Source organism: Macaca nemestrina, chromosome 6 (genome assembly GCF_043159975.1).
Source record: "Macaca nemestrina isolate mMacNem1 chromosome 6, mMacNem.hap1, whole genome shotgun sequence".
Lineage (NCBI taxonomy): Eukaryota > Metazoa > Chordata > Mammalia > Primates > Cercopithecidae > Macaca > Macaca nemestrina.
This window is the reverse complement of record NC_092130.1, coordinates 10826472-10839299: the sequence shown is the minus strand read 5'-3', so window position 1 is coordinate 10839299 and position 12828 is coordinate 10826472. Positions and strand designations below refer to the sequence as shown.

The 12828-nt window shown below is 39.4% G+C and overlaps 1 long non-coding RNA gene across 6 annotated transcripts in view; it reads right to left on the bottom strand.

The window, feature by feature from the left end:
• The window catches only part of LOC105480839 (uncharacterized), a 175891-nt gene that overhangs the window by 162824 nt on the left and 239 nt on the right, over window positions 1-12828 (bottom strand). For 4 of the 6 annotated variants that reach the window (XR_986622.2, XR_986623.2, XR_986621.3 and 1 more), the window contains exons 1-2: window positions 12724-12818; window positions 7772-7836 (exon numbers count right to left, since the gene is read on the bottom strand). This is a non-coding gene — a long non-coding RNA (uncharacterized lncRNA). Of the gene's footprint in view, window positions 1-7771; window positions 7837-10845; window positions 11010-12723; window positions 12819-12828 lie in introns of those variants that run through there. The other 2 variants (XR_011624469.1, XR_011624468.1) reach the window with 2 other exon arrangements.

Here is a 12828-nt window from a genome sequence, read left to right as displayed (position 1 = left end):
GTCCAACCCCATCAGCAGGAACACCACATCCCAACTGCAATGGAGAGGTCTATAGATGCAGAGTAGAGGTGTATGTGTTTGTGTGTGTATGTGTGAATGGATTTATGACTTATTTAGAAACATACCAAAACTTAAAAAGAGAACGTTCACTCCAGGAGTTACTGATACAAAGAAATGTGACAGAATATTTTATTGAGATTCGGAATAAAAATTGTTCTTCCGGGGTCCTAGGTATCTTTTTGTAAGATGGGCTTATGTTCCTTCCACGATAAAGGGAAAGTAAGTAAAATGGTGTCTTCCACACATACAAGACTTGTCAACAGTCTTCTCTCAAGCATCCCAGCTGTGCAGAGAGGACATTAAAGGACTGAAGACATTAACTGATTGATAACATGGAGCTATGCAGTGCTTTCCAATGCTTCATCTTTCTAAGAAATCAAAATTAAGGAGCATGAGAAAGTAGAATCAGCCGATTACAAAATTTAACATTATATAAAAATATAGAAGGAGAGATAGAGGGGAAGAAGAGAAAAAAAGAGTAAGACAGACAGAGAAGCAACCTTCTTACAGACAAGCTCCTTAATCACTCAGGTTTCAAACTCAATCACAATCACAATCACACATAAAGCAGTAATAGAGGTCAAGTTTCAACTGTGTAGGTGCATTGTACGTATCAGGTTTCCCAGAAACAGGAGTCATAAAAACACATGATTTATCAAGAAGCATTTTCTCTCCCCATCCAAGTAAACTCTTCCCCTGGAAACCACACAGCTGTCACCTTTGGAGGGAGGCTGGACTGCGGGTGCTAACTTTCCTATCTTTAAGTTCCCTGAAACTAGGCTAAAGTAAATCAGAATTTGAATTTTCCTTAGCTTTCAGAATTTCAAGGAAACCAAAAGTCTATACCAGAATATCAGGGAAGGTCGGTCAGCCAGATACTATGAAGGGATCATAGTTAAGAGAGTTGGAACTGCTGGGTTTTTAATCTTAAAAGTTGGTGCTACTCAGCCTGGAATGCACTCTAGGTCACAGCTCTCAGCACATGCCTCCTTGCAATCACGGCCACCAGACATTTTTCTCTCACTGTGGGAAAGTGTCAAATCTTTTCTCTTTGCGTGTGCATATTTGAGTCACAGGAAATGGTCTTTATATCCCACTCATAGGAATGAATGAGGTGTGAGAACATTTTAATTTCATACAAATGCTTCATGTCTTTATCAGACTGGATTTGCTTTTGTTTCCTTTGCATAGCTGCTTAAAAATTCCAGTAATTCTACAAGTGATGCAGATTCATTATGGGAAACGTGTACATACAGATAATAAAAGCAAAGAAGCAGAGGAAGCCATCTAAAGACATGCAAAGACGACTACTGTTAGCATTGCCTGTTGTCTGGAAGCCTTTCTCAAAATATAAATTAAAAATTTTTCATTATTAAGGGCCATCTTCATATTTTCAAGAAAAGTGCCTTTGAAATAATTTAGAATTTCATCACAATTCTGATACTTATAAATATAGAATTATGACAATATAATTTTCATTGTAAATAATGCTTATTGTAATAAACAATAAACAACACTGAAAACTAAGAAATAAACCTAAACCAGTATCTATGTAATTACAGGCAATTAAGGGTAATTAAAATACAATGAGCCTTGGTTAAAGTCAAAAGAGATATCATTTGGGCCCCAGCTCTGACACTAACCCATAGTGTGACCAAGAATAAATTACTTGGCTGGGCACGGTAATCCCAGCACTTTGGGAGGCCGAGGCGGGTGGATCACTTGAGGTCAGAAGTTCAAGACCAGCCTGGCCAACATTGTGAAACCCCTTCTCTACTTAAAATACAAAAATTAGCCAGGCGTGGTGGCAGGCACCTGCAATCCCAACTACTCAGGAGGCTGAAGCAGGAGAATCTCTTGAACCCAAGAGGCGGAAGTTGCAGTGACCCAAGATCATACCACTGCACTCCAGCCTGGGTGACAGAGCAAGACTCTGTCTCAAAAACAAAAAAAGAATAAATCACTTTACCTCTCTTAAGTTCAGTTTTATCTGCAGAATGAAGGGGCCAGATTTTATTCCTAAGGTCCCTTCTAGCGTTAAAGTTGTCTGACATCAGCCGAAGCAGAGTCAAAGTTAAGCACCTCTTTGCTATATTTTACCTGTATAGGCAATCACTTCTAAATATTCAAATTACTAATTCTATTTTTCATTTATAGATGAGCTTATCCAGATGATACTTTAATTCTTCATCACTGAGAACACAAAGAAGTAAACCAACTTAAGAGTTACTACGTTAGTCATAAATTTATTCATACGCTAAGCAGACTAAATTGAAATACAACAAAAATGACTTTTAGAGCTACCACACAGCCAAATTTTTCCTCAAGTAGAGTATCAGATAGTCTATTGCAATATTAAGAACTTCATTTGTATAAAGGAGAAGAATCCCAGAATCAGGTTGGAGGACATTGGAGTGATAACATAATTGAATCTTGCCTCATGGCATGGATGGCAAATTCAAAGGCATACAGGAATTATACACACAGGCTATATAAATGTCTCCTTGTATCTGGCCCTTTTGAGAAAACCCAATGATAAAGTGACAGGCCTTGGTGAACTGTAAAAAGCATACCCAGTATGAGATCCAAGGAACTGGTGGATTGTTGACATAAGAAGTATGGGCACAAAATAGCCAAATCTGATTTTTCAAAATATGCTGGAAATCCACATTGTGTGTGTGTGTGTGTGTGTGTGTGTGTGTGTGTGTGTGTGTGTGTAAATTCCCAAGTTTCTAACTTTAAATCAAATATTTCTTTTCTTCTGCACTGTGTGTGGGCCAAACAGTACAATGGTGGGCCACTAATTTGCAAACCTACAAATTATACAGAAAAAACCGACTTCTTCCATTTTCTGGAAGAAGAGAGACAGAGAAGCAACCTTCTTACAGACAAGCTCCTTAATCACTTAATCACATAGACATGCAACTGAAGCACCAAACAGTGGAAGACCAAACCAATCATCTGTGGAGGGGAGGAGTAAACCTATATTGTAATAAAACCACCACAACATTTATGCCTAGGGAGATAAATTCTGAGTATATTTTCTCCAAATAGCTAATGATGATTGGATTGTTTTATCCACAGGCAAATAAACATGCAACTCTTTGCATTTCAGAGTTGACATCCAAATAATACAAACTAACCATTTTTAAATGAACTTGGTAAAAAGTCTTATTGTCAGTGTATATAATTTCCTTGAATTTAGGTTGAGCAATAAAATTATCCCAAAGCCTCTGACCAAGCCCCCACCCTCGTCCAGCCACAGTGAGAAAGAAGGAAAAATGCTAACAAAGATATTCCACTGCTGTGCTAATGCATCCAACACTAGCACACTTTTCCCTCCTTCTTGCTCCTATAAAAACATCTGTGCAAAGTGGGCCCAGCTGGCTTGCAAATATGTTCCGAGATGCAGGCCAGTTTCCAGCCCCTTCCTATCACCCTTTGTCTTGTCTCCTTTCTGCCAGTGTGCATTTCTCTCTTGAGTACCTAATGCTTAGTGAAAACAATCAATGTTAACAGGTTAAAAGTTAATGTGCTTCACCTGTTTCACCTCCATCCATTAGTAAACTTGGACCAGCAAAGGGGGATTTGACATATTACCTGTTTGCCTATCTCCTCCATGGAGGAAATTATAAGGGGTTCTCAAGAGTTATTCATCAAAATGTCAGGCTCCAATTTGGTAAAATCATTATAACACCTGCTTTCTGGGAATCATCGTGAAATCTCACTCCTTTTCCCTTTGTAGAGAACCTGCTGTTGGCTAAGAAATCTACCCACCCACGACTTTTATTTACAGTTCAAGGTCTATTTGGGATGGAGGGAAGGAAGGAAATTTCAGGAATCAGCTAGTAGTGAACAGTCCTTAGAGACTGAGGCAGAAAAGTATCCAGACTGCTTGGGAAGCCTCCTGAGATTAGGGGGTGCTTACAACACTGCAAAGGACTTCCAAAGTTTCCATTAGTTCAGACTCACTGAGTTATGAGAGCAGTTCCACCTGGAAACTATCTCAATTTCAGCCAAGGCCGCAAGCATCTGATATTCAGAGAGATTAGGAAGAAATAATAACGTGTAAAAAAATGTGAAAGGGGTTGGGGAGTATGGAAGCAAGTCTGAGGCACTTGAAATCATCAAAAAAGTTCAAAGTGGCAAAATAGTGATTCCTTAGAGAGTACAGAGCTGGGATTCCTGGAACCAAAACCTATACTCAAGATTCAGGTCTTCACCTTTTTCCACATCCTAGTTCTTGCACAGTAAACCTCCTCGTCTTCTTGGCTCACTGGGGGATTTTAGGAGTTTTTAATTCCAAAACTGCTGGTGGCTCTTTATTTACCACCTTTGCAGCAAAAAGTAAGTGCTAAAAGGCCACAAACCCTGAAGTTTCAAGGGATGGTGCTCTGCTCCACCCGAATTCAGCTGCTGACTTTCCCAAGAATAAGCCATGCTCTCCCACCATTAGTGTTGCCAGATGTAGCAAATAAAATTGCAGGGTACAAGTTAAATTTGAATTTCAAATAATAGTAAATAATTTTTATTATAATACCAAATATCACATAGGCATACTTATACTAAAAATATTCATTTAGCTGAAATCAAATTTAACTGGGTATCCTGCATTTTATCAGGTAACCCTGCTATGAACAGATTCAGAAAGATGGTTGGACTTTACAGCCTAGTGCTTTGAAGAAGAAAATTCATTCAACAAAGCTAGTGAAGAGGAATTTTTAAAATGTATGAAGCTCTTAACTGCCAGAAAAATGCCAAAAGATCCACCTTATGTGCCTCTTTCTGTGATCTGCTGGTCCAGAGATTCTACACCCTGGCTGCATGCTAGAGTCACATGGGAAAGCTGAATGTTTCTGATGCGTACACCCTGCCCTAGACCTAATGAATCAGAATGGAATTTTTTTAAGATGCTCCTTGATTCTAAAGAGCAGGCAGGTTAAGATGCACTGAGCTAAAGAGGCAATGAAGAAAAGCTGAAGTGTGGTAGAGAATGTATGATTGCTTCAACTCAAGATTCCTAAGCTTTGCTGCACATTGGATTCACCCAAGGAGTTTTGAAAATCACTGACACCTGGCACCCACCCCAGCCATTCCGGTTTCATTAGTGCTAGGCACAGCCTGGGCATCAGGAGTTGTAAAAGTTCCTCAGGTGTTTCTAATACAGAACAAAGTGTGGAAAACACTGTGTGACCCTAATATACCTCTGTTTCTTAAGATGAGAGCAGCTCTAATTACTTTCATGGGAGTAGGAATGAAATCTGACCTTCCAACCGTATTGAAAAACAAATTAGATGTTACTTTTTAAACCTATTTTTTCCATGTTGACTTCAAGATTTAAACCTTATTAATGGGATGTTGTTTTCAGGAACTTAACTCTGGCTCTGTTTATAGGATGTGTATTAATCCCTTTGCCAGGAGTTTTATAGATGGGAGAATGACAGTCACCCAAGACCCTTCTATAACTGCCTGCTTTCAATCATATATAATGATAATGATTACACACCCATGAAACTCAGAAGTCATACTTCATTTGTATATCAAGATTGCACAAACTGATGGATTGACATGAGAAGAGTGTGATGTCAACCTCCAGACTAAGTCAAAGAAGGAGAAGAAGAATCTGTGCCTTGCTAACACAAATGTGGTCATAAGGGACGCTGACCTTTCTTACAAATTGCTAAATGCACACTGATCCCTGGAACTGTGAGTCCTCCAACATTTAAAAGGTTACTCACCCTCAAGAGATTATTCATCCCTGACTTGACGGAGAATGCAAGAACATTACTTGAGTGCCAAAGCCAATAGATACAAATTTCCAAAGAAGCATGCTTTGTGGGAGGATATGGGCTTTACCCCAGCTGCTTGGGTAATCTGAGAGCCAAAGAAAGATATGACTGTCAGAGAAGACACCTGATGAGTTCCAGAACTTCAGTTTAGGGAAGTATTTCACACAACTAAACAATTTATCAAAAGTGGCCAAATACTGCTAGTAGTGTGTAGCATGTCATGGGTGAGTTGATGGGATTCATTTGTGATGAAGCCAGAGCCCCAGCATCTTCAGGCAGTGGAGAAATAAACAGGCCAGAAAAGCAATGATTAATACAAAGAAAGGAACACATCTACTGTCAGGGCCACCTCAAGTTTTATTTATCACCATGGTAGGAAGAAAAGGAGATTTTGTTGTCTGTCTAGGGTATTTCAAGGCCACAAAACCTTCTCATTCTTCATATTTTGAGAAAACTTTGGAAACATAAAACTATTTTTTAAAAACAAACATCTAACATTTCTTGTGACTACTTTTGGACTTTCTTACTTGCTCAGTTGATCATTTCATAACTAAATGACTTTAAAGATTCCTGAAATTATACAATGTTTTCAATATTTTCTAGTTTGAAATATTCATAGGACAACATGGGCCAGATTTGTTTTGAAGGATATACATAAAATCTGTCTATGACATGATAAAATATTAGGAAATATATGTTTTAAAGCTTTAAGTTCATGAAGGGTAGCTCTTGCTTTAAGATAACTTAATACATGAAATTGAGTATTTACACAAAAGTGAACATTTACTTCAGCCAAGGATTCTTTACTTTCGAGGCCTCTTCAATTATTTTACATACTACGTTCCCAAGTACATTTAAAAATGCTTGAATTACAGACAGTACATCAATAAATAAATTCTTGGTGAAAAAAATTGGTTCAAGTGAGGGACACCTACATTGTCATAAGTGAATGAAGCAATACCCCAAACTAGTTATTTGGTATACTGGTATACTCAGGAACATTTCATGGATTTCATGTAAACTGATTAATAAATGCTCAGCACTTTTCACTCAGAATTAAGAGTAACAATTTCTCTACAAGTTACTTTGATCTCTAACAGATATAAAAGAGTTCACAGATTTCCCACTTAAATCAATGAATTTCATTTGATACTAGTGATTTGAGTATGCATTTTTTCATTCATTCATCAAACTTAACTTTAGCCCTCGGCATGTTTCAGGCACTATGGTACTTGCTGGGAGATACAGCTTAGCGAGGGAGGCAGACATAAATTACACAAATTACTACAAGCTATTATAAGTGGCCTGAAGGAGAAGCACAGGGGACGTGCCCTAGACTAGAGACTCAGCAAAAGAGTCCTGGAGGGAGTGACATTTAAGCTAAGACAGTGCTCTTAATAATAACAGCTCCCATTTACCGACATTATGCTAAAGGAGCTTTAGAAGTGTTAGTGATTACCTATTGAATTAGACACTTTGATTTTGCCACTTTGTGCATGGGGAAACTGAGACTTAAAAAGAGCAAGTGGCTTGTCAAAGGTAGACACATCTAGGAAGTAACAGAGCCTGCAGTTAAACCCAGATGCTGACTCCAGAACATGTATTGTGTGCTTAACCATTAGTTATAGGACCTTTCCAGCGAACAGGATGAGAAGAGTGAACTAAATAAAGGGAGGAAAAGAGTGTTCCAGATGAGAAATAACTATGATCTCAAATGACTAAGAGTGTAGATTATAACAAATATGGGCATTTGGCAAATCTAACTGAAACTAGCAAAGAAACATTTCCCAACAGAATCTAATTTCTGTTACAGAAAGAGGGTTCCTTCAAACAAAATATTTGCAAAGACTGTCACCTAGTGGCAACAGGCAGGAGGTGGGTTTTGGGCTGGTAGTTCTGAATAGGGGTATCCAGTTGCTTACCTGGGGATGCTGATGATCAATTTCCATGTCTACCGTGTGCACTGGGCAATCCCAAGTGGATTTTCCTAGAAATAAAATACATTAACCTAAACATTATGAGATCAGCAACCATTTCCTTCAACTGAATTGAGATACAAACAGAAGAGTACGGTGTCACAGTGTCAAGCCCTTAGAGACAGAAAAAGACCCCAAGTTTTATCCTATCCCTCTGATTTGGGCCAAATAAATTTGGGCCAACAGAATAGTGAGTAATCTAAATCACGGCTACGAATATGTTTTATTGGAGAGTGAAGCTTGGGGTTGCTTTACTGGATAAAGAGCCTCCAAGTAGTTGAGGGACTGTCAAAATATATACGGGATATGTAATGGGTGCTAGAGAGGAGGAATACATAACAGCTACAGTCTTTTAAATGGCTGCGAAAGTTAGGACTCTCGTTTTTAATATACGTGTATATCTTAAACCAACCAGAGTGAGTACACTTCTTAGCAAGTAAAAACCGTAACTAATACAAACATGTAGTCTTAATTCTAACTGGCTTAGGTGCTAAAATCACCTGAAGAAGTTAGTTTAGAGGTGGTGTGGTGGTAGTCTGAAGTGGAATGAAGAAAGGGATTCCATGTAAGCTGTTTGAATCTTTATTTTCCTCCGTTAAGCCCCTTTATTTAGGATAAGACTTTCTTTTCATTCAACTAAGGCATTTTCTTCTAAAAGAAGCCAGATCCAGTCTCTGGAAATTAGCAACTTTCCATTTTAGCCTAAATGTAGAATGGGAACTTGACAGGTTCAACGTCACAGGTTATTCTACTCAAGATGAGACACAAGTATTACTATGTGTATTGGTTAAAACCCTTTACGTTGTTGGCTGACCACAGTGGTTCACGCCTGTAATTCCAGCACTTTGGGAGGCCAAGGCAGGCGGATCAGTTGAGGTCAGGAGTTCGAGACCAGACTAGCCAAAATGGCGAAACCCCATCTCTACTAAAAATACAAAAATTAGCCAGGCATGGTGGTGGACGCTTGTAATCCCAGCTACTTGGGAGGCTGAGGCAGGAGAATCACTTGAACCCAGGAGGCAGAGGTTGTAGTGAGCCGAAATCGCACTACTGCATTCTAGCTTGGGTGACAAAGTAAGACACCATCTCAAAAACAAACAATCAAACAACAACAACAAAAAATCTTTATGTTGCAAACAACAGAAAACAGAAAACTCAAAGTGAAGCTCTGGGGTTGGAGCAAAAACTGAACAGTCCAGGGATAGCTCTAGCTTCATGACAGCTTGATACAGGGCTCAAATGGCATGACCAGAACTCTCTGTTCCCTCTCTTTCAAGCAGATTTGTCTTTCATGAACCCCAAGTTGGCAGCTAGAAGCTCTGGGTTATAAAGTTTAAGTACAGAGGGTGTATTAATCGGCTCAGGCAACTGTAACAAAATACCACAGACTGGGTGGCTTAAATAACAGACATTTTCTCACAGTTCTGGAGGCTGGGAGTCCAAGACTAAGGTTGGTTTCTGGTGAGGTCTCTCTCCCTGGGTTGCAGACAGCCTCCTTCTCGCTGTGTGCACTTGGGAGTAGTGGGGCAAAGAGAGGGAGAGATAAAGAGGAAGGGGATCTATCTCTGATGTCTCTTCCTCTTGTTATAAGGACTGTAGCGCTATCAATTAAGGCCTCACCCTCGTGGCCTCATTTAACCTAAAGGGCCCTGTCTCCAAATACAGTTCACATTGGGAATTAGGGTTTCAACATATGAATATGGGGGGAGGGTGGCGATGGGGGTAAGGACACAATTCAGACTGTAACAGAGGCAGTTAACAAAATCCATTTATCTAGCCGTCCCAGTGGAAAATCTCTTTGGCTTAGATTCCATCACATGCACATCTTCGAACCAATTACTGTAACCAGGGTGATGGGCTATCCTAGAGATGAAAGGTAGCATCAATTTTAAAGAATTCATATGGCTGAAAATTGAGAAAATAGGAATTACACGAAAGAATCATCAGAATTCTCTTGGTGGGAATAGGAGGAAGAAATTCATGCTAGGATGTTAGCTGATAAATGTCTACTGTATTGGGATGGTGCACCCTTTCTCTGAGAGAAGATTTCCCCTATTTAAAGAAAAAATAGTACAGCAATAAGGCTCACTCAGAGTTCAAGCTGGTGCTAGACATTGTTAGTACAGGAGAGATCGCAGACTGGGTTTCATTATTATTATTACTATTAAACAGTCAAATCCACCTGCCTGGTACAATGATTCATTCGATATCTAATTATCACAGTAGAAGTTGTGACAATTCAATTTCCTGATCTCTTCTCATATGGCTCGTGTTTTTCTTGTGGATCCTTATTCTCCTCCTGTGCCATGGATTAGGACAATCTCAAAAGTCCTGCACACACCCCTCTGTTCTCTCTCGAAGCTTTTTCTCTTCATCTCAGCCATCCCCCAAGTTTCAGTGACCACAACCTTTAGTGTAACTCTCATAACTTCATATTCCAGACCATACTATAAATCACAGAGCTCTACAGCTTAATCTCATTCTTATTTGCAGACTCTGTGTCTCAGAGTCCTGAGCTTGTTTTTGCTTGATCCCAGCGAAGACTAGCTTGCAGCTCTACTTAATAATGTGAAGGAACAAGAAAGCCTAAGTCATCCTCTAAGTAAGGATTTACTGTTTACTGTTTGGTAAATGTCTCTTCCACTAAACTCTAAGTTCGTTTAATACAGAGACTATTCATCTGTAGTGCCCAAAACAAATGATCATTCAATAAGTTCCTGTCAAAATATATGTAGATTTCAATACCATGTAACAGTCTAATCCTCTTGTTTCTTCTGGAACAGTCACAAGGAAATGATGACAAGTTCACTACAGGAGTCTATCCCAGTTCTGGACAGCTATAGTATTAGGAATTGTAACTGAGGGGCACAAAATTGGAAGGGGGGTGTTGTTTCCCAGAATCGAAACTCCCATCCTGTGCTTGGTGAATCCACTACCGTGTGAAGAGGCCAAGTCCCATCTCTCCTTTTGTCAATGGAAAATAACGGATACAAGGTTGCTGTTTTTTGCTTTTTCCTGACCTTTGGTATTTAGGCCATAGTATGCGGACCTTGCCTGAGTACAGAGATCTGCATCTGGTACTGTGAATCAGAAGTTCCATGTAAGTTATCTTATAAGGAGAACCCATCTAGAATTAATTTCACTTGTGACATCTAGCGTCCAGTGGTGGTATTGGCAGCCTTGTATTCAGGCCATCCCTAAAGAATGACCTTAATTATGACATGGGTAGCCTCTGTGCCTTTGCTAATGCTGTCCCCTCTCCCAGAATGCACCCCTCCTTAGCTCTGCCATCCTTCAAGGCCCTGCTTGAAGTGTCACATGCACTGGGAAGTTTTAAAGGAACATTCAGACAAAATATAACTCTACCTTCACACAACTCTTTTAGTGTGGGGCACATACCACTTGTATAGCATTTACAGCCCTGTAAGTTCTATTTGTTTTTTAAAATCTCCTACTATATTGCGAGCATCTTTTAGGCAATAGTCGAGTTTACCACATCTCTGAATTCCTCCACTATGCCTAACACATTGCGGTGACTTATTAATAGTTTAAAATATATATTTTTAAAATAGGATAGGAAGAAACATTAATAATATGGGGTATACCTTCTCTTGTTACAAAGGAGAAAAAATAAGTTCAGATCGATTTTAGATTACCTAATTGCAGCCAGTCATGACTGGCCTAAGCTAGAACAATCTTTTCCTGGCTCCCGAGTTAAGGAATCTTTGTTAAACGACAGGGAAAATGGAATTTGTTTCATTTATCCAAGAACATAGGCGTGATTACAAATGAATGAGCGTCTGGTTCATTAGAGCCCCAGATCCATCTGTGAGACTACACTCTGAGCAATTTGTTGCCAATCTTAAAGCTCAGATCAACCCTTTCAGTCTGGCTTAGCTCAGGCAGAAATTGTAGTCTGCAAAGGAAACTGAGAAGAGGAGGGCAAGGAGAGTGTGGCATCCCAATACATGAAGACTCATATCAACGAGAGCAAGCAACTCTGTCAAATTTCACCAGAATTGAGGACTAAATATTGACTGCCGAATTTTGCAAGGTAGGAATCACTGGTAAACCTAACAAGAGCTACTTCACAGTATTGGTTGGGACCAAATCCTGGTTAAAGTGGGAAAAACAAACAAAAGAACAAAAGGTAAGAAAATGGAGATAATGGATGTAAAGATTTTTTTTCCCCCCAGAAATTTTGTTATAAAGGAAAGAAAACAAATCGGGTGGTTGCTGATTGGGGTCAAGAAGGATTATTTTAAAAAATGAAATCATGAAATGATTTTATGGCAATCATTGCAGGAAGTTTATGAGCTGATAGGGAAGATCCAATAGAGAAGAAAAAACTGAAGCTGCCAAAAAGAGCAGTTAGAGCCAAGTCCTCAAATAGGCAAGAAAAGATGGGCTCAAAAGAATGACATGATTCCTATAACAGTTACTAGGACTCATCAGTGCTCACTAAATGTTAGCTATTATTATTTCTGATTGCTTCAATTTTTGAATAATAGGCATCAAGTTTACAAAACATTATTATTAAAAACACATGCAAACAGCTTGGACTGCATTCAATTCTAGTTCTACCACTCGGACAAGGCACTTTTTCTCTTCAGCCTTTGTTTTTCTCTGCAAAAAATGAGGAGTAATATCTACCTCATAAGGCTGCGGGCTTAACTGAGATAATCTGTAAACTTTAGCACATGGTGGGAACTCAAACGTTAACGCCAGTATTACCACTGGTAGGGTGCATGAGATCGCACGATGGTGCCAAAGGTGATTCTCTACCGTCCAGCCCAGCGACACTGTTCCCCTAGAAGGCACTGTCGTTAAAAAAAAAAAAAAAAAAAAAAAAAAATACCAAAACACGGAAACTAAAAGCGGATACTTAGAAGACATACATGAAACCAGCCCAAGGTACAATTTGTAAGTTAAGGAGCCACGTCTGCGCCTGCGCCAAGCCCACGGCGCGCCAGTAGCTGTAGGAGGGGGCGGGACGCTGCATT